The following is a 23,666-nucleotide window of genomic DNA, read 5'->3' on the forward strand; positions in this document are numbered from 1 at the left end:
GTAGTGTGCCCTATAGGCATTCTCTAACAGTTGTATGTGTTTGGGGTCTCTCTAGCTAGACTGTGCTTACTGAAGACAAAAGTTTCTTTTATATGTACTTTAAATACACTAACATTTTTAGCATAGGTCTATGTGAAAAATTGTCAAAAAGAAATTTTTGAGTTAAGTCTTGGACATGATATTGAACTTCACAGGCAGGTAAGAAAGAAGTATTCCTGAGAGGACAGGGAGGCATGGGGCTGGTGCATTCAGTGATATCCCAGCAGTGCAGGGTTGGTGAGGGAGGGGGGGCGGTATGTGGGGTGGTTTCTGGAGGTAGTCTGCACAGCCATTCAATTCAGCTTCTTGGTTAAATGGACATCTGGTAAACCTGTAAATAATACTACAAGAACTAAATTTCTGAGGACTGTGTCTTCCTCAGCCCCTCTCAGCATCCGTAATTGCTAGCCATTCCAGGATCTTTGCAATCACTACTCTTTCTTCTGCCTGCAATGCTCTTCCTCTGGGTCTTTTCATGGCCACTTTGTTCTCGTTGCTCAGGATTCAGCATACGTGTAACCCTGTCATAGACCACTACCACTAACCAGATCACCCCCCTCTCCAATTAGTGTATATGACACATATATGTTACCTTCTTTATATTTGTTTATTGGTCAATAAGTTTTTCATCAGCTTCATGCTCCTACCTGGCAATGTAATTTGAGCTCCTTGGGGGAGCTCTGAGAACCTTTTCTTCAATGTATCCCAGCAACAAAAATGGAACCTGACCCACAACAGCACTATGTGATGAGCTGAATGTGTGCGCCCCCCACCCCAATTTATATTTTGAAGCCCTAACCCTCAATGTGATGGTAATAGGAATTGGGATGTTTGTGGTAGTTAGGTTCAGATGACGTCATGAGTGAGGAGACCCCATAATCGGTTTAGTGCTCTTATAAGAGGAAGAGATACCAGAGCATCTCCTCTCCACCACGCCAGGGTACAGCAAGAAAGCAGCTATGTGTCAGCCAGGAGGAGGGCCCTCGCCAGACACTGAATCTACTGGCATCTTGATCTTGGACTTCCTGGTATCCAGAACCGTGAGAAATGAATATCTATCATTTAAGCCACCTAATCTATGGTATTTTGTTACAACAATCCGAGCTGACTAATACACACTCAGTATGGTTTTTCGTGGCTAATATGACTCACTAATCCTCCACTGCTGTTCTGAGACAATCCTTAAGAAAAAAAAAGAAGACTATAAGTAATGTTGGCCTGTCAAGTAAGGAGATCTAAATTAGTATTTTTCCACTCTGGCTCTTGTACCCACCATACTAGGAACAAGCTCTGAGCATCCACACAATTTCTAAGATACAGCTTCTCCTCACTCCACTTGTTTTAGAGCCAACTGAAGGTACTGATAATTAGTATTTATAGCTAAAATGTATTAAGTACGTACTAAGTGCAAGGTACTGATCTAAGTGTTTTACATATTTCTTTGATCCTAACAAAAACCCCATGAAGTAGGTTTTACTATAATTCTACTTTTACAGAAAAGAAAGGGAACTTGTCCGAGGACACTCAGAATTGCATCGATTTTCCTTCTTTGACTTCACTTTCCATCAGAATTAGAATTTGACAATAAATGCCTGCCTTTTTCTGGCTGGAACTTATGACTTTGGTGGCTTTTCTAACCTGGGTAGATAGGAACTTCTTCAGTACTTTGCACCCTTACCTCAGGAATGCCTCGTCCTGTGGGTCTCAGCATAGGTGACCTTTCCTCCAGGAAGCATTCCTTGACTTCCCAAGTTTAGTTTAAGCATTATTTCTGAATGTTCATGTGCAGCCTGTTTTACCCCTATTTAAGCACTTCTTGTCCTATAATTGTTTGTTCATGAACCTGCTTCTATTCTTAGACTGCAAGCTCTTTAGGGTCAGGAACTATATTATTGCATGTATGTATAACTAAATACTCTATCTTTAATATACTAACCTCTAGCCAAGTGTCTATTACACTGTAAGATGTTCAGTAAGTAATTTTATGAAGGAATTAAGAATCAATAAACCAACACTTCTCTCTGGGCTGAGTTCTGATATGAATGGAACGACCTCCTAGTCTATGACCCTGTCACTAGTCGGTGTCATTTTGGATATCCCTTCCTCCCTGGGCTCTCTATGTTACTCTCCTATCTGTTGGTTCGAATCCCCATTATAATCTTCATTTGACCACACGTGAGCTCTTAAAAAAATTATAAGATCTTTATAAGCAGATGAATGTATTTTGTTCAGTACTACCTGGCAGTGGCGAAGACAGTGCCAAAATTTCCCAAATGTTGAAAGCTGAAACACAAAACTATTTACATTGCAGAATCCACTAAGTCTCAGGAATTGTTGGCTCCAGGTACCTTGGAAAGTTGGGGTGAAGATGGAGCTAAAAGCAAAGTCTGGGACACTGACCACAACCATACTTCAATTAGTGGTAGGATAGGGGGCCTCAATTTAAAACAGTTACAATGTAAACACACTGATGTTCAGACCTTTCCTCCACCTCTAGCCTCCCAGAATTATGGCAGGCATAAACCCTAGAGTCAAGAAACTGGAGGAATCGTCTCTTGAAAATCTGACCAGGTCAAGAGAAAAACATCTGAAGAAATTGACATTCAGGGTTACCGAGTTACCCAAGGCAATTGCAGCCTGATCATGACAGGAGTAAATACCACATTTAAGGAGCCCTGTCCACATGCAGAGAGCTCCTGTGGGCTTATTATGGTCCCATCTGTAAATATGAGGCAGAGATCACCACATGTTTGAGGCAACATCGAATATGAAAGATGGGAACCAAGAGAAAAAAAGAACAGTAGAAAGCAATCTGGAGGAAAAAAGAGGATATTTAGAGAACAAAAGAAGCTCTTGGAATTCAAAATATGAGAGCAGAAATGGAAAAAACCACAAACAAACAAAAAACAAAAAAACTCAATAGAATGTTTGTAAGATAAAGAATATGTTTTCAAAAAGATGGAAACAGAGATATGATAAAAAAGATCTCCAAAAGGAAAAGACAGAAATGAAGGGAAGAAATTCTTCAAATAACCATTCTAAGAGTTTTCCCAGAAATGAGGCTCTGAGTTGCCATATTGGAGAGGCCTGAGAAGAGTCCGACCCCATGGATAAAAATTGAACTTTTTAATCACACTGATCTACATCATCATGACATTTGATAACTTCAGAAAAAATAAAACAGGTTTTATACAAAGGATCAAGAATCAGTGAGGATCTAATGAAACACATGGTGAATATAGTCCATATCACTGTACTATGTACTTGTAAGTTGCTGAGAATAAATCTTAAATGTTCTCACCACAAAAAAGAAATGGTAATTATGTGACATGATGGACATTTTAGCTAATGCTATGGTAGTAATCATTTTGCAACATATATGGGTATCAAATCAACACATTGTGCACCTTAAGCTTACACAATGCTATTTTTCAATGTATCTCCCTGGGAATCAGAATATCATCAGACTACTTCTCAATGGCAATCTGAAAGAAAATTATTTCCAATATACAAATCCAATCAAATCACTAAAGGTAGGTGGGAATAAAAGAAAGACATTTTCAAACATTTAAGTTCTCAAAATATCCACGTCCCACATACACACTCAGAGAGCTAGGGAGATGTGCACTATTAAAATGAGGAAGTAAACCTACAAAGAGAAATACATGGGGTCTGGGAAATGGAGATTAAACTAAAGAAAAAGGCAAAATACAGATAGATGATAAGATGACTCTTTGCAGCAGATTGAGAAAGCAATCAGCCAGTCTGAAGTAAGTTACAACTCACAGGTGAAATATCTTGAAGGAAATGAAATGGATAGGGTACTTAATGTTTTTGAATATGTTGAGAGGGGATTTTTAACAGTGTCAGAGAAAATTGGCAGATAAAAGAAAATCATGACAAATATCAGCACTGGAGAGGGGGTGTGGGAAAAAACGTAAACCAGAAAGAAAAATTTATCATAGTGTATTAATTGTGAATCTTGTTACGTAATCAAAACAGTATCAGCATTGTGTATTGAGCTAACTGAAATTGCAATGTCTGTACAAACTTATGCACATGTGTATGTTGGGACAAAGTAATGAAGGAAAACTAAATCCTCATCTTCTATATCCCAAAGCCAGTAGATAGGAACTAAAACGTTTTTAAAGGGCAGGGGGTTAATTAACAATATAAACATGTTACTTAGATATATGCATGAATATGCAGGTCAATATCAAGAGGATTGTATCAGTATAAAGTGGGGAAGTGAGATGTAGGAAGCCCTGAACATATTTTAATTTCCTTGGAAAATATAAGGAAAGACCACCTTCTTAGAAGAGGAAAGGTCTCTCTGTGCTGCGGTCATGGGTCTGTATCATCATGTAGAGAGATATCAGGCCTCCCTCAAGACGTTAGAGAGCCACCTCCTTACATTCACTCTAACTTCGGGGCCTCCTATACCATTCACCTGTGGTTATTCATCTTAACCTCAGTTTATGCTCACTGTCCGTCATTTCAGCAGAGTTTGGTCTTTCTGTTTTCACATTCACATCTGCAATTGTTCCTGTGTTCTTTATTTTCCATAATAGCTACACAGAGCTACTTTCCTCATGTGTTACTGTAACATGATTGCCTTTTGGTTAAGTAAAGGTCAAACACAGACACTTCCTGTTCTTCAAGCTGACGTGGCTGCTCTGACTGATTATTACTCTTACCACTATTGATGGCCTGATTAGATTCCAACTACAGCTTCAGTCCGGTAACTAATTGAATAAGAATCTGGAGGCTTCAACTATACAAGCTCCCTCTGCTCTTAAAATATGCACATGACCTTTAAATAAATACGCTCTGCTCCCAAATAAATTAGATACAGAATAGCCATGCCTGGTATATTTTGGTATTAATCTCCAACACAGATGTATCTGCTGTGTGGGCGACTAGGGACCAGTTAGTAAAATAATTTAAAATTCTCAGGAAAAAAAATACTGACTAGAAAGACCATAACAACACTATAGAACAACTATTCATTCATTTACTCATTTAATCACTCAACAGACATTGAGATGAGAATCTGCTCTGTGCTTGGAATGCTGGTCAGTACAGATGGAGAATAACAGAGGCATGGTCTCTGCCTCCATGGAGCTCATAACTGAATCAGGAAGTCCATCATAAGAGCCATTGATTATGATGTGTCTTCTAATAGCTCTATGAAAAAGACTTAGACCTTTCACTAAGACTTCTAGAGCACATTTTCCAAAAATGAAAGTCACTCAAAAGTCCAAACAGAGCTTTCATAGATGTGGGGTGGGAGCAGAGAGGTGTATATCTATTATTCATATTTTCCAGAGTTCCCACTTCTCCAGCTAATGTGATGGGTTTCAGACACCTTCATCTGAACCACCAGTCCTTGCTTATTTGTGGTAGGAAATTGCTGGGGAGACATAGGAGTCACCTAAATAGCCATGAAAGAAAGAAAATTATCCAAAATTAAGACCATTGTCCTCTGTCTTCTGTCACCTTTCCAGCTGCACAAGCAGTGGTCTTTGAGTCTATAGTTTGATCCTATGGATTTCAGCCCCAGTCCATGTTCATATACATCCCTATCTTATTAATTTTCTCATTCCAAGCTTGAAGTAGCCTCTCTTATCCTATAATTGTGTCAGTAGAGGTAAGCTGTTCTATAATTTTCCTTCACAGCTAGAAATAGTCTGATTTTATAGAAGGTCCCAGGATAAAGCTCTATGGAGATTTCCTATAAGTGGTCGTTAATGACCTGTTTGACTGAACATATCCCCAGCAGACAGATTACATCATATGATCATATGTGGGAGACGCACTGATACATTCCTTAGCTCCCTCTTAAGGGATGATGGACTTGTTCCCCCAGCTTTGAGAATGCTGACAGAAGATGAGTTTTAATCACTAGCCCTATATGGGGATTGCCTTAGTTGCAGAAAACTACCTTGCTCCAAGTAATACCTCCTTCCAGGGGAAGTTCACGTTCACATATCAGCGTGGGAATACAAAGACCCTGTTCCCTCATTCCTACTCAAGAAAGCTCTACAGGGCCATCCCTGCTCCAGGGCTCCCCATCAGGTCAGCTCACACACTTATGGGGACTGACTGCAGCTCAACTTCTCCCTTACAAACTCTGCTTCCTTCTGCTCCTTTTCACAACCCAATAGCAATCCCTAATAAATGTCCTGCTCATTAATGTCCATTTCAAAATGTTTCCCAGGGAACACCCTTGGTGACCACAGGTTAACTAGTATAGATACAGTATGCTTCCCTGCTCTAGAACTTTGATGAAATACTCTGGAAATGACTTCTCCATTGTCTTTCCCTGGATTTCAATACTGTTGCTAAACATCAGTGATGAACTTAAAAATTAAGAATAAACGGAATCTCCCAGCCTTAAGTCAAACCTCTGCCACTAAAGAGGATTCTGACTTGTCAGCATCAAATCTCTTTTCCTTCCCCACATTCCACAAAGGTTACCCCTTTGCTTGAATGGAGAATTAGGAAGAAATAAGAAGGAAAGAACAAGAAGCAGACACTGATTAAAGCTGGGACATTTTGGGGGAGAGGTTGGGAGTGAAAGGCTGAGAGTAGAAGAAGTGGTACACATGGGCATTGAATGGGAAAGGAGAAAAGGGAGCTTATAAAAATTATTCCTGAGCATTAAGTGTCCTCTTCATCATTACCATGAATTACAAACAGAAGACTTATTTAGAAATTTCATCTGTTTTCATATACACTTTTGACAAGAGCATCCTTTGGGATGCACCTGTGGGTCATGCCTTGAGAGCATTACACATCTCACTGAAGATGGATGGGCTTACCCCGCCTTACTCCACTGCATCCAGGGAAGCTCCTTGCTGGCTGAACAACCTCAGCTCCAACGAACAGATATGGACATTTGAATGGACACAAAACATTTTCAATATTGACCACAAATTGGCATAAGAAGGACTGAACTCAACCATTCTTAACTTTTTATATTAAAAAAAGGAGGTCAACCAAGAATTTAAGTTAAAAATATGAGTAAAAAGATTTTAAAATGTGAAGAATTAAAATGCAACAAAAGCCATTCTATTTAAAACAATAATTACTTGCTACTCTAAAGTAGGAATTACTTTGTTGCAAGACAAATAAATCTAGAAATTATGCCTACTAAGTAAGCTAAGCTGCTTTCTAAACATCAGCAATTATTTATGTATTAGTTCTGAAAATTTGCCTTACACTGCAGAGACAGGCATAAGAATTTTTGCTATACAAGTGATAAAGTTAATGTAACCATTAATTAAACGAGATAAAATACCTGCTTAAAAAAAAAATCAAAAAACAAATACACAAGTAGTTTTTCCCTGTAATAAAATTTACATAATTTGAACTCTGGCTTCTAACATAAGGGAGTAGACAGTGACCTCAGGGAATCTTAATATAGATTTGATTGCATTGTATATTCAAGAACAAGGGGTATATATTCCCCAAAAGGAGTGATTTCATAGCAGGCAAATGTAGCAGTGCAGTTTTCATCAGGGAATAGAAATCAGACAACAGGTTAAATAGTGGAAGTTTAATATAAAGAATAATAAACTACGATAAAAGAGTAAGTTATAAGGGAACTCTGTATGGTAGCCCAGGGCTCAGGAGGCACACTCAGGGAAGGATCAGCTTGGAAGGGGTAGAATAAGTGTGGTCTACATCACCAGAGGGCAGGTGGGGAGAGGTGATTAGCAATCAATTCCTGGCAGCTACAGGACTTACATCCCTGTTTGCTTGCTGGCTGTAAGCTGACTGCTCTCTCTTTATGGAGGCCAGCCATACTTGTCTCATGCCCACAACTCTCCATCTTCAAACACTGCAATGGAGCACAAAGTCCTACTCACACTGTAAATCTCTCTGACTTCACCTTCTGCCACCACTCCCTGCTATTAAATGGTTCATGGGATTAGATTAGGCTCACTTTAATAATCCTTCAATCTTAAAATCCACTGATGATTATACATCTGCAAGATCCCTTTTGCCACATAAGATAACATAATCATAGTACGGCTAGCAGGTGGCAAAGGCTGCCTCAGATTCTACCTACCATAGAGCTTTATTTTAATCAACTTTTATTGAGAATGCCATTCAGATGGCATGATTGGTTAAACAACTCTTTCAACTAGAAAACTACAGACTCTTCAGTATCGGTATATTGGTAATGAAGTTTATGTTTGTTTGCTTGCTTGCTTGATTAAATTCCTAGAGCAGCAGGTTATGAGGATTTTGAATCGGGGTATTTATCAGTCTAATTTCTCTGTATATGATATTGGTACATAAGAGTTGGTGAATATCAATTTTCTTATCCTTACTTTCTCATTCTTCACTTCAGATGATAAGAATTATGGGTGGATCAGTCAAGAGCTATATGTGGCCTTTCAAGCTGGCACAAGCCAACTTCCTGTTAGTGCCCAAGCTGTGGTGTTTCTCAGTAGAATGATTAGCACCTGCCAGAAAATGTACCCAATTCTATACATTCCTTTATAAACCAAGACCCATGGGTGAGAGGGTTGGAGCCAGCTAAGAGTTACAGAGGATGCATTTCAAAACCATCTTGAACTCAATACATGAGACTCCAGTCTACCATTTAACATATACATATTAAAGGTACCAGGCCTTTGGGTACCGTGATGAACAAGATAGATGAGGTCTATGCTCTCAAGAAGTTTACATTCTAGTGGAGACAACAAAGAATAAAGAAACAAATATGCATATAAATAATATATGTAAGGAGCTATTAGGAAGTGCTAAGTGTTATAGGGAGAATGTAAATAGGGTGGCGTGAGAAAGCATTAATTACTGTGTGTACTTTCGGTGGTCAGGGAAGCCTACTCAAAACCAAAGACATGTACGATGACATCTGAATGACAAGAAGAAGCTGGACAAGCAAAGGTCAGGTGAAATAGCATTCAGGCATAGGAATAGCTGGTATCAAGGCCCTAAGTCAGGCAGAGACTGGCATATTTGAGAATCAGAAAGAAGACCAGCATGGCAAAAGCATAGTGGGCCAAAGTGGGAGGGGTGGGATCAGGGGGTTATTAATATGGCATGAGGTACACAGGTAGGCAGGGAGCAGATTTATATATGAGTGTTGTAAGCCAGGGGAGGTAATGAGTTTAAATTGTATTTTATGACTGATGAGAGCCTTTGGGATGTTTTAACAGGGAAGTGACATGAGCCTATTACTCATTTTAAAAGATCACTCCTAATACTTTAGTGAATGATACTGAGGGAAAATGGAGGCAGGGAAAGTAATTAAGAGGCTATTATAGTAAGCTCGGCAAGAGATGTTGGTAGCTTAGACTAGGGAGGTAGTGTTGGAAATGAGGTGAAAATTAAGGATGTGTTTTGAGAGAAAGACAATAAAACCTACTGAGAATTTGATGTCGGGTTGGAAGAAAAGGAAGGATTGAGAATCATTCTCAGGTCTGTGCCTTGAGCAACTAATTGGATACCTCATAGTGCTATAAAATGAGATGGAAAAGACTGATGGGGGTAGGGGGAAGCAGGTCTTGGAAGAAAACCACAAGTTCTGGTTGTCTGTGTTACAGAGATGTCAAATACACGATAAGATATTTTTTTGTAATTTTGAGGTGTGATGGAGGCATTAACTGGAAGTAGAGATTTTGAGAATGTAGAGAGCATTGAAAGCTATGGGATTCAAAGCCCACCCAAAGAGAGAGCATAGATAAAGAAGGGAAGGGAGGGGTTGTAGAGGACAGATTCCTGCAGACACCCAACAGAAATCAAGCCCAGGAGTCCAAGCCAGAAAAGACAACTTAGATGAAGCGGCTAATGAAACAGAAAACATGGAAAATGCATTGTTCCAAAATCTAAGAGAAGAAAATGTTCCAAGAAGAGGAGAGCAGATGACTGGATGAGAGACGGGTGAAAAACCATTGGTATCATTGAGCAGACCAGCATCAGTGGAGAAGAAGGAGGAAAAGCCCAATTGCTGAAGAAATAAGAGTCAGAAACGCAGGCAGTCCTAAAACCTTTCAGTAAAGTGAAGAAGGGAAATGGGTTAGTAACCAGAGAGGACGTGAGCAAGGGAGAATTTCTTTTTAAACACTTATGGCAATGATGCAACAGAAAAAGAAACACTGATGAATCTCTTTCCCCAAGCAGTCTATATTCTGCTCTAAAACTGCAGGCAAATATAATCCTCATTGCAGAGTTAAAAATCTAGTGGTGGGTGGTAATGCAGAACTCTTAATTTGCAAATCAGAACAGTATTTATCCTCCAATTGGTAACCAAGTATTGGCCAGTCACTGAGCAGAAATGAATGAAAATATTCAAATAAAATGGGAGGAAGAAGGAATAAGCAAGATACTCAAGAATATATAATACAAAGCAGAATTGTTTCATGGAATATAAAAAATATAAATGAGATACCACTTGAAATCAGTGGAGAAAGAAAATCTGGCATCAGTATCAAGCTACTGTGCCAAGCAGGGTAAGAGGTTGTTGAACTGGCCTTGGCCAAGTCTAGTTGTGAAACTATATGGAAAAGAAAATACTATGAATACGTACCTGGAAGAATTAGAATACGACTAATGGAAGAATTATGTACCTCCTACTAGCTTCTGCTGGTTCCTCTGTTTAGAGCCCAGAATAAACCTTCTCACCTTTGTTCACACAGAAAGCCATAGAGAAAAGAGTAATTACAAGCATATCATGCTGTAGCTATTTGTATTTCTAAAGATTCAATTAAAACATTAGTAACCAAAGCATAATACTGTGCAAATTTTCCTACCTCCAGTTTTCCTATTTCATTGTTCCTCTCAATTGGATGCCACCTAAAGGGTAGTCCTTGGTTTACATCTTTTTTAGGAAGGGTATTCATACCAATACACATACACTTATACATATAAATTTACTCACACTCACACACATAGATATTACACGTACAAAAATATATGTGTGTCTGTATTAACAGAGGGTAAAAAATGGTGTCAACATGAATAACACAAATTTCAGGTCACATTAAAGTAAAACTCAACATAATAAACGGTAGTATATTTTGTCTTATGTTAAAAAAAGTTTTAAAACTTGACTTTCAGTAACAGTCAGTGTACCCTGGTTTTATAAAAAAAAAATAAGTGATAATCTTTAAAACTGTCCCTTTTATGTTTGGACTCTTTCCTGGTTTTTGCAACAGAGAAGTTACAGCTATAGGAATAGGCCTTCCACTGCATCAACACGTTCACTGATGGAATCCCTTTATCCATTCAAGGAGGCAGGGTTTGCCTGGTTAATCCAGGGCTCTCTGGTAGACCTGGCTGAGTTCCCTTCTTCCTCTGGCAGGTCCTAGTTATATTTCCATGGACAAGTTAATTAACTACTCTGTGCTTCAATTACTTAATCATTTAAGTTTGGTCAAAAAGACTGCCCACCTCATAGAGGTTTTCTTGAGATTAAACACAATAATATATGCATGTATTTTACACAGTACCCACCCATAGCAAGCACTCCATGAATGTTAATTATTATTTTATTATTAATTTATTGAGGCTTTCTATATAAAAATGCATTTTCATTATTGTTACTACATTGTTGACTACTCGACAAGTGTCCAGCGATGTGTTAGGTACTAGAATATAGAATAAGACCCAGATCCTGACTGAAAGAATTCGCAGGACAGATTCCTCACAGGCTGACACAGAGCAAGCAAAACTACAGGGGCTCTTCTTCATTACTCCCTCCATCCTCACAGTCACATATCTACCTGACAAATTATTCATAATATGTGGACTCCAGATGTGTGTATGTGTGCATTACGATTATGATAGAAAGAGATCGTTACAACAACCCTAGAAGTATAAGAAAGGAAAACAACAGACACAAGTCAACATGCTTTATATACGTTACATTCTTGGTACTCAAACAAAGCAAAATAACAACAAATAGATATGTCATGAAATTTCCTCTGTTTGGTGAAAAGAATCCCATCAGTAAAGTGTGACAGACAGCAGAACTCAGCATCCTCTCTGCCAGCGTCTCCTGCTGTGATCAAGTTCCACCAGCCCTGCCCACGGGTCCCTGTCATGTATGCACTGCCAGCTGCAGTAGGAGCCGCCAGTACTGTTTTCCAAAATCTATTCTATTTAATATTAGGTTTCCAAGTTAGGCAGTAAAGAATCCTTTAAAATGCATACATCTGCATTCTGTTTTGCAGAGAGGACTCAGGTATTTTCAGTTTATTTAGACTTAGTTTATTTAGATTTTCATGATCAGTTACATTATTGGTTTACACAATGAATGTCCTACTTGGTTCATTGTCCTTAGCTAAGTGACTCTCCACGAGAGCTCCCGGACGTCTGATTTCCACATGCAGACCCACGTTTCCCAGCAGACATCTAAGGTCAGGGCTGTCACTAAGGGCTTCCAGGTTCCTCTAGCCCAGGGCTCTGCCTTGGGCCATGCAGCTCTCTGGGGCAGTGCTAACATTCCCAAGGAAAGCAGTACATTTTTATTTAAGGAGCTATTTGACCTATGTCAATTACTTTAAGTACTTCTAGATTGGATCTACCAGAATTGTCTTTTAACCAAACTGTCTTCAGATGGATTGCAATTTTTTCATTTTGAGATTAAACCCATCCAAAGTTTCCAAAACTGTTACTGAAATCATAATAAAGAATTCTTAGTATACAAATTCTTACTTTATATTTGCAGTATATGTGGCTGATATTTGGAAAAGGTCCTAAAAACCCTACAATTATAATCAAGTTTATAAATTCTGTGCTCACTTAATTATAAATCCTGATTACATTTTCTCTGCCAGATTCCTACCTAATGTTCCCGTTTGATAATGAGCTCCATAAACGCTATCCAGTGCACATGATTTCATGTGATGTTTCCCCAGGTACCAATGTACTCTGACTTGAAAACATTACTTTGAGTCCATGCATTTGGAAGTGAATTGCCTGAATTCTGTCGTTCTCTGGTGTGCTACAATGATGCTCAGTAACTGGGTCACAGAAGTAGAAAAGGTGTTCTCCTAAGGAGTAATGGATATGGTAGTGGTAAAGGATGACTTACTGCACTCGCTTCCTACTGTTAAAAATTCTTTCGGAGCTTAAAATGTTTGTGTAAACCTGTACTGAGTATGGCAAAATCTAGAAATGAATGGTAAAGATATTGATATAAATATACAGCCATGCAATCTAACCTCCTTCTAGAACAATTTCCCTAGAATTAGCAAAGAAAAGAACCTAGGTCACTGCAGATGACTAAATATTGTGTCAAATAGGGGTTTCTCCCTTTTTGGTGAGAAGTGTTCCCAAACACTGTTCTGGGACATTTTCCTTTGAATTAAGCGGGCCAAATATCATCATTAGACTCAGCAAATTCAGTCAACTGATGTAAGGAAATATACACATTGTGCAGATAAAATGTAATGTTGTCATATCCAAATTAGATAAAAATATATTTAGTTGGATACATTTTATTCTGCACTTTACCAGAAAAAGATTTCTCATTTTTAGGTCCTTTTCTTAAGTAAATAATCAATTTTCCTTGACTCTGATTTCAGCTCAGTCCATTTCATGGCTTGTCAAGGACATTCCAGGAAAAAAAGAACAGTGAGGAGGATCACTAGATTTTTAATTTAGGAATTTTTGATACCATGTAGATAAGATAAGAAGGAACTCTACTATAAGTCTTCCCAAGCTCAAAGACCTCTTGAATAAAGACAGGATGATGGAAGGAGTAAAAAGCAAATCATTGGGATTAAAAGAGTGCTACTCTTTCCCTCTCTTCTACAATGAATAATTTGAGGTTCTTTTCTCTTTCTCTCAGGTACTTTTATTTTTATAAAATTCACTTTACACAGTACAATGTATTCCTTTTTACAAACTTTGTATCACTGCAAGCAATATGTTTAACCATTCCACTGAAGATGAAGTATATTATAAATTATTTCCACACATTCACAAGGAACTTCAGAGAAGAAGATGAGCCAGCATGTATGAAAATTGGAAATGAGTCATCTTGTCACAAGGTCAGTCAGCTGATTACAATAATTAACAGAGAGGAGCAAAGTACATCATGGAAACTTTTTTCCAAAACAACTACAAACAATTCTTCAATCTTATTTAATGTTATTTAACAGGCATATTGGCCTTTTGTTGCTTGTTAAAGCAATCAGTGCTTTCTACAGGCCCCAAATCAAGGAAAGACAGGAATCTTAAATACAGAAGAGACAAGTTTTTAAATGATAAAAAATGACAAAACAATGAGAATTTACCATTTTTCATCAAACTTTTGCTCTAAAGTGTTTTCATATTCAAAGGACTTTGTGATTTGTTAGGAATGAAGGAAAGAACATACAATAATGGCAGTTAAGATTTCCAAGTAAATTTATGTTCAAACTGAGAAATGTTCTCAGAAACTGATTTATAAGCAAAATTCTGAATGATGCTAACAAAACACTTAGACTACCAAAAGTCTAATAATATCAATTGTTCTTATATGTCTGACTTCAAGGAGTTTCATATTATCTTTCAAGTACATGTATGTGAAATCCTAATAAATATGTGGATTTTATGCTCTATGGGCATATGTGCCTACATTTTATTAGTATAAGGAGGAAGAATTGATACATTGCCAATAGGAAATGATGCAAAAAACAATTTGTATGAATGTCCATGTTCAATATACCCCATACACTAAAAAAAGAAAAGGGATTAAAAACTGTCCCGTGCCATCTTGCCCCCTGGTTCTAGGCAAATAAATAGCAACTATGGACTATAGGTGTTATACCACCTTTACTCCAAAGACATAATAAAAGGGAGCTGTGACTTAAATGTGGTGAATAATCATGAAGCAAAAGTTCAAAGTGAATAAACTTCTAGAAAATAGGATTTCCAGATAAAATGGAAAAGGCCCAGTTAAATTTGAGTTTCAGATAAATAATTTTTCAATATAGGTATGTCTCAAATATTGCTTGAAACATAGTTATACTAAAAAAAAGTGTTTATTTGAAAATTAAATTTAACTGTGAGTCAGTTGTTTTTTTTTTTTTCTAATCTGACAGCCCTACTGAAAAACTGAATGAGGACTATATTGTTGTATCTTAGAAGGCCACCAAGAAATTGTCAAATTGTACATATGTACAAGACTTTGCACCGTGTCATGTGTATACATTTGAATACACAGGTCTTATCTGCACCATCATTTGGAAATCAAAGTTATTCCTCTTTGAACATGGTTTGGAGTCAACTCCTAGCTCTATACTTGCTGTTGTATGATTAGGGTCCAGTTACTTAACATTTTTTCCTCAGTCTTCGTACTTATAAAAATTAGGATATTAATACATACCTTATAAGTACAGGGAAATAATTGAAATATTATCGATGAGTTGCTTAGCACAATACCTAAAAAGTAGTAATAGATTTAGTAAAGTGTAGGGATTAAGAGAGAGGGCTCCAGAATTGGGTATCCTGAATTCAAAGACTGACTGACTACATTACTTCCTACCCATGTGGCCTCAGGCAAGTTACTATACCTTCTGTTTATTGCAAGTACTTCACTCGCAATTAGAGATAATGATAGTAAATCTTACAAAGGGTTGTTGTGGAATTTAAAGAATCATTGTACATAAAGCCCTGACTTCAGGCTTTATAATAATTTGATGATGAGATGACTTCAAACAATTAAGGCTCTCTAGGATTTCAACAAATACTTGCTAATTCATAAATTAAATGCAGAATTTGTAACCTAGCATTATGAAATACACGCATATTGTATCCACTTTTGACATTATTGTATAAAAGTTTTGCCTTTTACTTTGGATTTTGTGTTAAAAGTCTCTCCCTGATTTCTAGGCTCTATTGGGATCAAAATAAAAATTTGCATCTAAACAGTAGATGTGGTTACCAGAACATTTAAAATGTAAATTCAGCAGGACTATATATTCTCTCACTTGGCTTAAAATCAACACACAGTGCCTGCTTATAAACAGTCAGATCTTTTTAAAAAAAATTGTTTCTATCTCTTTCATAAATTTAATATCAATCCGGAAGCATGTGGACTGATTAGATTGAAATATGCTTCAACCTAAAGGAATAAAATACTCAAATGATGAAATTGCTGGTAAAGGTAGCACCCTGGCAGAAGCATTCACATTTTTACCTGTATCTAGTGATATTAAATATGATCCCATTATACAACTCCTGGAACAAAAGCAAAAGCTGTAAAATAAAGTTGAATGTAAATTTAAGAATTACGAATATGATAGTTTGTCTTCTACTCTTTTTACCTCTCTAAACTATTTCTGTTTTTAAAACGTAAAATGAAATACTTCAAAAGATAACAGAGCAATAAAATTAATATGAATTAGCAACATCTATGCAGTCATATTAATCAGTATACACTGATTTATGCCACAGTAACAAATTAACCTCCAAACTTAAGTGGCGTAATATAACAACGGTTTACTTCTGATTCATCTACAAGTTAGTGAAGGCTTCTGTTCCATACATGAGTACTACTCTAGAAATCTCAGCAGGTGAAGATTCCACTGTGGTGTCCACAGTAGCAGAGAAGTAGAGAACTTAAACCTGTCCAAAAATGCCACGGCCCAGAAGTGACACCGTCACTTCCACACCAGCCTGTTGGCTAGAAAGTCACGTGGTTTCATGTAACTGGAAAGGAGCTGAGAATATGAAAGAGTACACAGCTGCTTAGTGAACAATAAAGTTGTTGCCAAGAGTCTAATATCAAATAGTCAAGTGTAACTCTCACCATCAGTTCTTCTAAAAGATATGAAGTTCCTAGGAACAAAAAAATCTGTCCTTGCTTAGTATACAAACACTATTCTATTCCCCCCAGTCAGTTGAGATAAAAAAGTGCACGAGCTTATGGTTCAGGAAATTTAATTATTTCTTCTAACCAGCTATAGTTGAACTTGTCGGCTATGTTGATATTGAATAATGGCCTATATGTCTTGTCTTTCCTCACAATTTGATATCTTTTCATAATGAAAGCTCAAGGAATTTGTTGTTTCCTCTACTACAGATGTTCCTCGTTTGGTGTTATAAATGTGCTACTGAAAAGTGTGTAAATCAGATTTTTATAAATCGAATCACATTCCCATTAACTTTATCTTTGCTTCTGCTTCACAGTAGCTCTGGACAATTTATCTTTAAATTAGTCTCAGTTTTACAGAGAGGAATGACAGGTCAGAGGGTATTTCCCAATAGGTTGGAATAAAAATAGACCTTCCATCACCAGGATATGGATGGTTTCTTCACACTGAAATGTTATCGGGGTCCTTTTAGGGGAAAGTTGTTCTGTTTTTTAAAAAATAAAAACAAAAAGAAAAGGAACATTGGCAGAGAAACAAGGCAAGAGAGAAAGGAATTTACTTCCACTGTAATAGTAGATCATCCAATAAATACTACTTAATCTGAGTGCAAGTGATTTTTTCTGTAATGGAAAATGCTAGTACAGAGCATTGAAATATTTTTTATCAAGATATAATGAGTCAAAACAATTAGTAACCCCATTTCATGGACTCACTTGATAAAAAAGAAAAATTCACATTGAAGCAAAGAATTAAAAGGAAATGTCAAAAAGAAGTAGGCAAGGTTTTTAATAAATTTTCCAGATGTGTGGTCCTGCACTAATTTTGTAACTAAACACTGAAAGAAACGGAACAATAATTTTTATTGAAAACTGAACTGCACAATTCTCTTGTCTTTTCTCTTTATCTTTTATCCCAAAATGATTTGCTACAGTCTCTGGTGACTTGGAGAACAGTCAATCCAGCGTGAAAGAGATTTCTTTATCCGCTGTGTTATTAAGTTTGTTTTTTTTTTCTTGTAACCCAACTTTATTCCAATGGTCATTCACTGATCCATAGAAATCATAGACTCATGGAATCTTAGGATAGAGAGGGACATTAAAAGGCTACTAATCCTCTTTTGTGCATTCTGAGCCGTATTCCACCAAAGTCAGAGGAAATATCAGGAAAAAATAAAAAGATTAGGGGTGAGTAGCACCTTTATGGGAACAGGGAACAGCTAAGAAGATACTGAATTCCTGTGGCAAAATTAAAAGTAGTAAGGCTAAGCATGTTAAATGTAACAAAGACACTTGAAAATAGTAATGTTTTGAGAAGAGTAGACTCAACACCCAGTTTTAGAAGTTAGCATCAATATGAAAGGAGAGGTTAAGAAACAGAGTATGTTTACAAATTAGGAAAAACTAGGATTAAATTACCAAGAATTAAATTGCTTAGTTAAGGCCACAGATTAGAGAGCAATTTGGGGAGTGAAGCAGAAGAGATACCTTGTCAAAGAAGGAGAAACTCAGGCCATCAAAGCCTAAGAAGTTTTCTGATACTCAGGACAATGCCTCAAGACGTCCTAGATTTGTAATTTGCTAATTATGTGTGTGTGTGTGTGTGTGTGCATATATATATATAATAATACACATACAGGAACATAAAGACAGATAATAAACGCATATTAAACACATGGGAAAAGCTACCTATGGGGAAAAGAGAGAGTGGGCACTGGGTATAAAAATGGGGAAAAAAGAGAGTAGGCACTGGGTATAAAAGGTGACCAATCCACTCAATTAATTAGTTAATCAGAAAGGGACCTCGCTCTGAATTCTGTAGTAGTGAGGGACTCAGACATCCCGGTGGCTTCTGATGGCTAGCCTGAGCAGGTCTGCAGAATTATTTACTACAACAGTGGCTACAAATCCCAAGTGCCAGGGACTTTGTTGGGCAGCTAAGAGGCCAGGGGCCCTGATAACTTATGAGGACAAGAGGACCTGAGACAGAACATAGGAGGAATCTGATACATTCCCTTATGAATCAGCGTGGCCATTTCTCTGGGATTTTTACCCAGGAACAGAATTGCCGGGTCACTGAGTACGTAAATACTCCATTTTGCTAAGTGGTGCCAAATTGCTTTCCAGAACAGCTATACCATTCTACACTCCCACCAGCCGTATATAAAGGTTTCTGTATCCCCATATTATTGCCAAGAATTTGTATGATCCAGTTTCTGACTTTTGCCTACATAATAAACATATTCATCACTATTTTAATTTTATTTATCTGATTATTAATGAATTGGATCATCTCTTAATACGCATGTCAGAATTTTGATTTCCTCTTTAAATTGCCTACTTATAACCTTTGCCAATTTTTCTATTGTCCTTTTTTGTTAGTAGTTTTCTTTGGTTTCTTTGTATTCTACATCAGTACTTCTCAAATTATCTGATGTGAAGGACCCACTTTGATCATTTTTAACTTACGAGGTCACATACCAATAATTTTATAAAATAAAATATAAATTAATTATTAGAAAATAAAATTTAAATGATATAAAAATACAAATATATTTTTTATTATTAAAGTCAACAGACATTTCAATAAACACAATCAGAACAAACATAACATAGGGAAAAGAATATTGACACATGGGCTGAAAGTAATCATACGCAAATAATGTAAATGATCACGATTTCATTCAGAAAATTGTGCGCCTCACAATCATAACTATACAAAAGAAAAGACATGTGTGAAATAGTGATTCATATTAACTGCCTACATGCACAATTTTAATGAACATTTTGCATATCAAGCTTTAAAGTTTGATAAATGGGCTTGCTTCTTAAATGTTTAACTAACCTAAGTAGGACTAATATGAGTGGCATTGTAGGGTATAATATATTTCTAAATGATTCCTATGATTTGTTTTCAAAACTCTCACAGTAGAGAAACCAGCATCATACAGATATATTGATGAAAATGTTGAGTTTTAAAACAATTCTGAAAACTTAAGATATTCATTTTTAACATTTATTCAATTTAAACAAGTGCTGTATTTACAAAATTCATCACCAATTCATCTGCATCCAGTCCAACAATTTATCCTACAAAGTTATGCTTCAATTTGAATTATATTTCAGTGAAAGAATTGGATTCCAGATTTATGTTTATATGTGGCTCTTCTTTTGATGAAAAGTAAAATTTAAATTATTCTATCAAATTTGTAAGATTCCATTATAACTTTTCATAAATGTGCAATATCAAGATCACTATCTATACTGTAGAAAGTTGCTGTTTGTTATGAAATACGCCATAACAATCTATAAAAACTGTGTTCTTTGAAGCCTCTACATTTCCATTTTTGCTCTTCAATCTTATCTGCCATAAAAAAAAATAATGTCTTCGTTCATTGCATGGAAGTATTAAGATTATTAAAAATACTAAATATATCAAATAAGCAAGTCCAGATGCCCAATTCACATCTTTAAAAAGTTGAGACCAAACTGTTCTTTTACTTTACAGACTCACGAGAAGTTTATTTTGCAGTTACACATTCTTGAAATAACTTTCCCCTCAATAACCATTGTATCTCAGCAGGCAATAGTGGTTGGCTCTCACCGGCTTTCATCTGATTACATAATACGAGGTGTGATCAAACAATATGGTGAATGTTTAAATTAAAACAAAAATTTATTACAGTAAAAGACACATTGCCATTAATCCCTCTCAAAATACTCCCCCTCACTTCAAACACACTTTATCCCATGGTTCTTGTCAGTTTCTGAAGCAGTCCTCTTTCGTGAGTGCCTTTACTTGCACTGTCATGGCTTCCTCATGTCCTGAATCATTTTGACTTTGGGGAAGAACCAGAAATTAGATGGTGCCAGATCTGGTGAATAAGGTGAATAAGGACACACAGTAATATTTTTATTTGATGGAAATTGCCATATACCAGAAGCGATGTGTGACATTAAGCGTTGTCATGAGGGAGGATGGTTTATACCACACTTTAAAATACACCTTTTCTCTTCCATAGCTCACACCCAACTAACTGCACTAAACAAGTTGAAACTTGTCACACACTGTTACTAAGGTTGGACACGCTGCTTCCCATATTGAAGATCTCTGCCTTTCCCTTGGATGGCACCTGGCAACACCATTCACTGTATTTTGTGATCACAATGGAAAGGCTCCTTGTCACACATCGCTTCTGGTATGGTAATTTCTGTCAAATAAAAACATTATAGTGTGTCCTCATCCACCTTACTCACTGCACCTAGCAGCATGCGACTTCTAGCTCTTCCCCAAAGTCAAAATGACTACTATAAAAGGTAAACATTTTGAATGGATTCAGGAAACCGAGGCAGCCATGAAAGCACAACTAAAGATACTCACGAAAGAGGACTTCTAGAACTGCTTCAGAAAGTGGCAAGAATGATGGGATAAGTATTTTCAGGGGGGTTCATGGCAATGTGTCTTTTACTGTAATAATTTTTAAAATTTAAATATGCACCATATTTTTTGATCACACCTAAAATAACATATTTAATCCATTAGCCCTTATAAATCCACAATTTTTATTGTGTCATTTTAGTTGTAGTTTCTTTTTCATAGCAAGACTTCTTAATGAAGGAAACATGATGCTGATTTACATTCTAGCAAAACTCCTTAGTGTAAGTACTCCAGGGTGCTCTCTTGTCATTTCAGCTATGCCGTCAGAACACATTCCTCCACAAACTTAAATTTCAAAATATAATTGTTGACAATGCAATCCAACTTTGCCTTATACCCTTCAGAGTTGTATATATCAACAAAAAAGCAGGAAAAAAAATGTTTCCTTCATATCACTATAATGTTTACATTAAACATATAGTAAAAGTATTACCATGTTAGCAATATCTATGCAATAACCAACTTTCAATAAACATATTTGCTGACTTTGTGTTACATAAGTTGGTTTTCCATATTATTAGTCAGTTCCTGAATATATCAAGCTAAGGCATCATTGGAAAGTAGTACTTGACCTACCTCCTTTGCTGTAGATTTACCAACATTTGAAGAAAATATCCTCACTAATGTCTCAGTGACTGTTTATGGTATCTTAGTCTTCTGAACACAAAGGGCAACTTTATCAGAAGCCCACAAATCACTAGTGCTTTTATGTGACATGTGGAACATCTGAATCTATAGGCTTTTTAATTCAATATTTTTTTCTGTCAAGACTTTCTTCTGTATTTCAACTTATTTCTCTATGTTTTATATATAAATGCTACTTCCATCTGAGAGGTTTCATTTCTACATTAGCCAGTACAACTCTGAAAATAACACTCAGTGATTTAGCACTTCACCATAAAATTTAGTTATGAAAACTAACTCAATATGACAGATCATACTTCCATACACAGCAGTACAAATTCTTGTGGTCTTAATTTCTTCGAAATTACTTCCAACATCATCATTTGGCCTAATACGTCTGCCTTCTGCCACATTCAGAAAAGATGTATCTTTTCTTGACAAAAACAAAAACAAACGAACAAAAAAAAATACATGAAGTAACTTGTTCTATACGTATTTTAGGATTAAAAAGAAATGGTACCTTCTTAATTTAGCTAAATAAGTTAAATTATCGATTTAAAAACAACTAGCTTACTTATACTTCAAAAATGCATCAAAAAAAATTATCAACCAGCCAACATTCTTACCCATATTCAAATATCAGCAAGACTCCATGGCTTAACCTATATTAACATATTTAATAGATTGGGGACAATAGAAGGTGACCTGGACTCCCTGCCTCTAGAGGAGGTAATAATTTCACCAGATGCAGGGAGCAAACAGAGAGAACATAAAGGAGGCTAAGAGAGTTGTTGCTGAGATACTGTGGATTCTCTGCCTGGTGAAGACTAGCTGCTCCCAGCACCAGAGAGCCATACAGTAGCTGATTCAGGACCTGCAGAACATCTAGTAGCCATTTAAACAGTTTATGTGTGTCATTTGTGCTAAGGAGCAATAATTACTGCCCTTGTCACTGACTTCCAGGAAGGATAGCCAATAGTAAGTTGCCTGATAATTGTCCAGCAACAACAAGGCTTATCTATGCTTAGCCACATCTGAAAAACCAAAGCCCAGTATATACGACTGAGGCCCCTGAGATGGAGGATGTGACCCAGATACCTGAAGAAGTGATGGTAGTATGAAAAGGGAAGTCCCCAGCATTTACACATGGTGGGAGACAGGGACAGTGAGAATAAGTGGTGAAAAACTAACTCCATTACACGATACAATGATCCCCAGCAACATACTCTTAACAAAGACAGCAAAATAGACTTTGCCTATTTTTGTTCTTATTTTTTGCCAACTCTACCTTTTTCATTTCACCTCATCAGTCTCTACACTATAAATGTCTTGAGGATGAAATGTGAGTCTTGTTTATCCTTGTATCTGCAGCAACTGACAGATTACCTGGTACATAGCACATCTTTAGTATTTGTTGAAGGAATAGCTAGGAGGGTGGGTAGGTGGGTGGATGCCTGGATGGATGGAAGGAATAAATAACAAGGCAATGAATAAATAAATGATTTCTTCTCTAAGATTCAAAGAAAATGTGACACATACATTTTGCTTACCATTTTGGACTAGGCAGTCCACCAATATGAAACTAAATTTCATCATCAGTAAAATGGAGATAGTATTACCTACCTCCCCAATATATATATATATGCTGTGTATTTATATATGTGAAAGTATTTTGAGAAACATTACTACATAAGCATTAGGAATTGTTATTGTTTCATTTTTACCTTA

This window comes from Rhinolophus ferrumequinum, chromosome 3 (genome assembly GCF_004115265.2).
Source record: "Rhinolophus ferrumequinum isolate MPI-CBG mRhiFer1 chromosome 3, mRhiFer1_v1.p, whole genome shotgun sequence".
NCBI classification, from domain to species: domain Eukaryota; kingdom Metazoa; phylum Chordata; class Mammalia; order Chiroptera; family Rhinolophidae; genus Rhinolophus; species Rhinolophus ferrumequinum.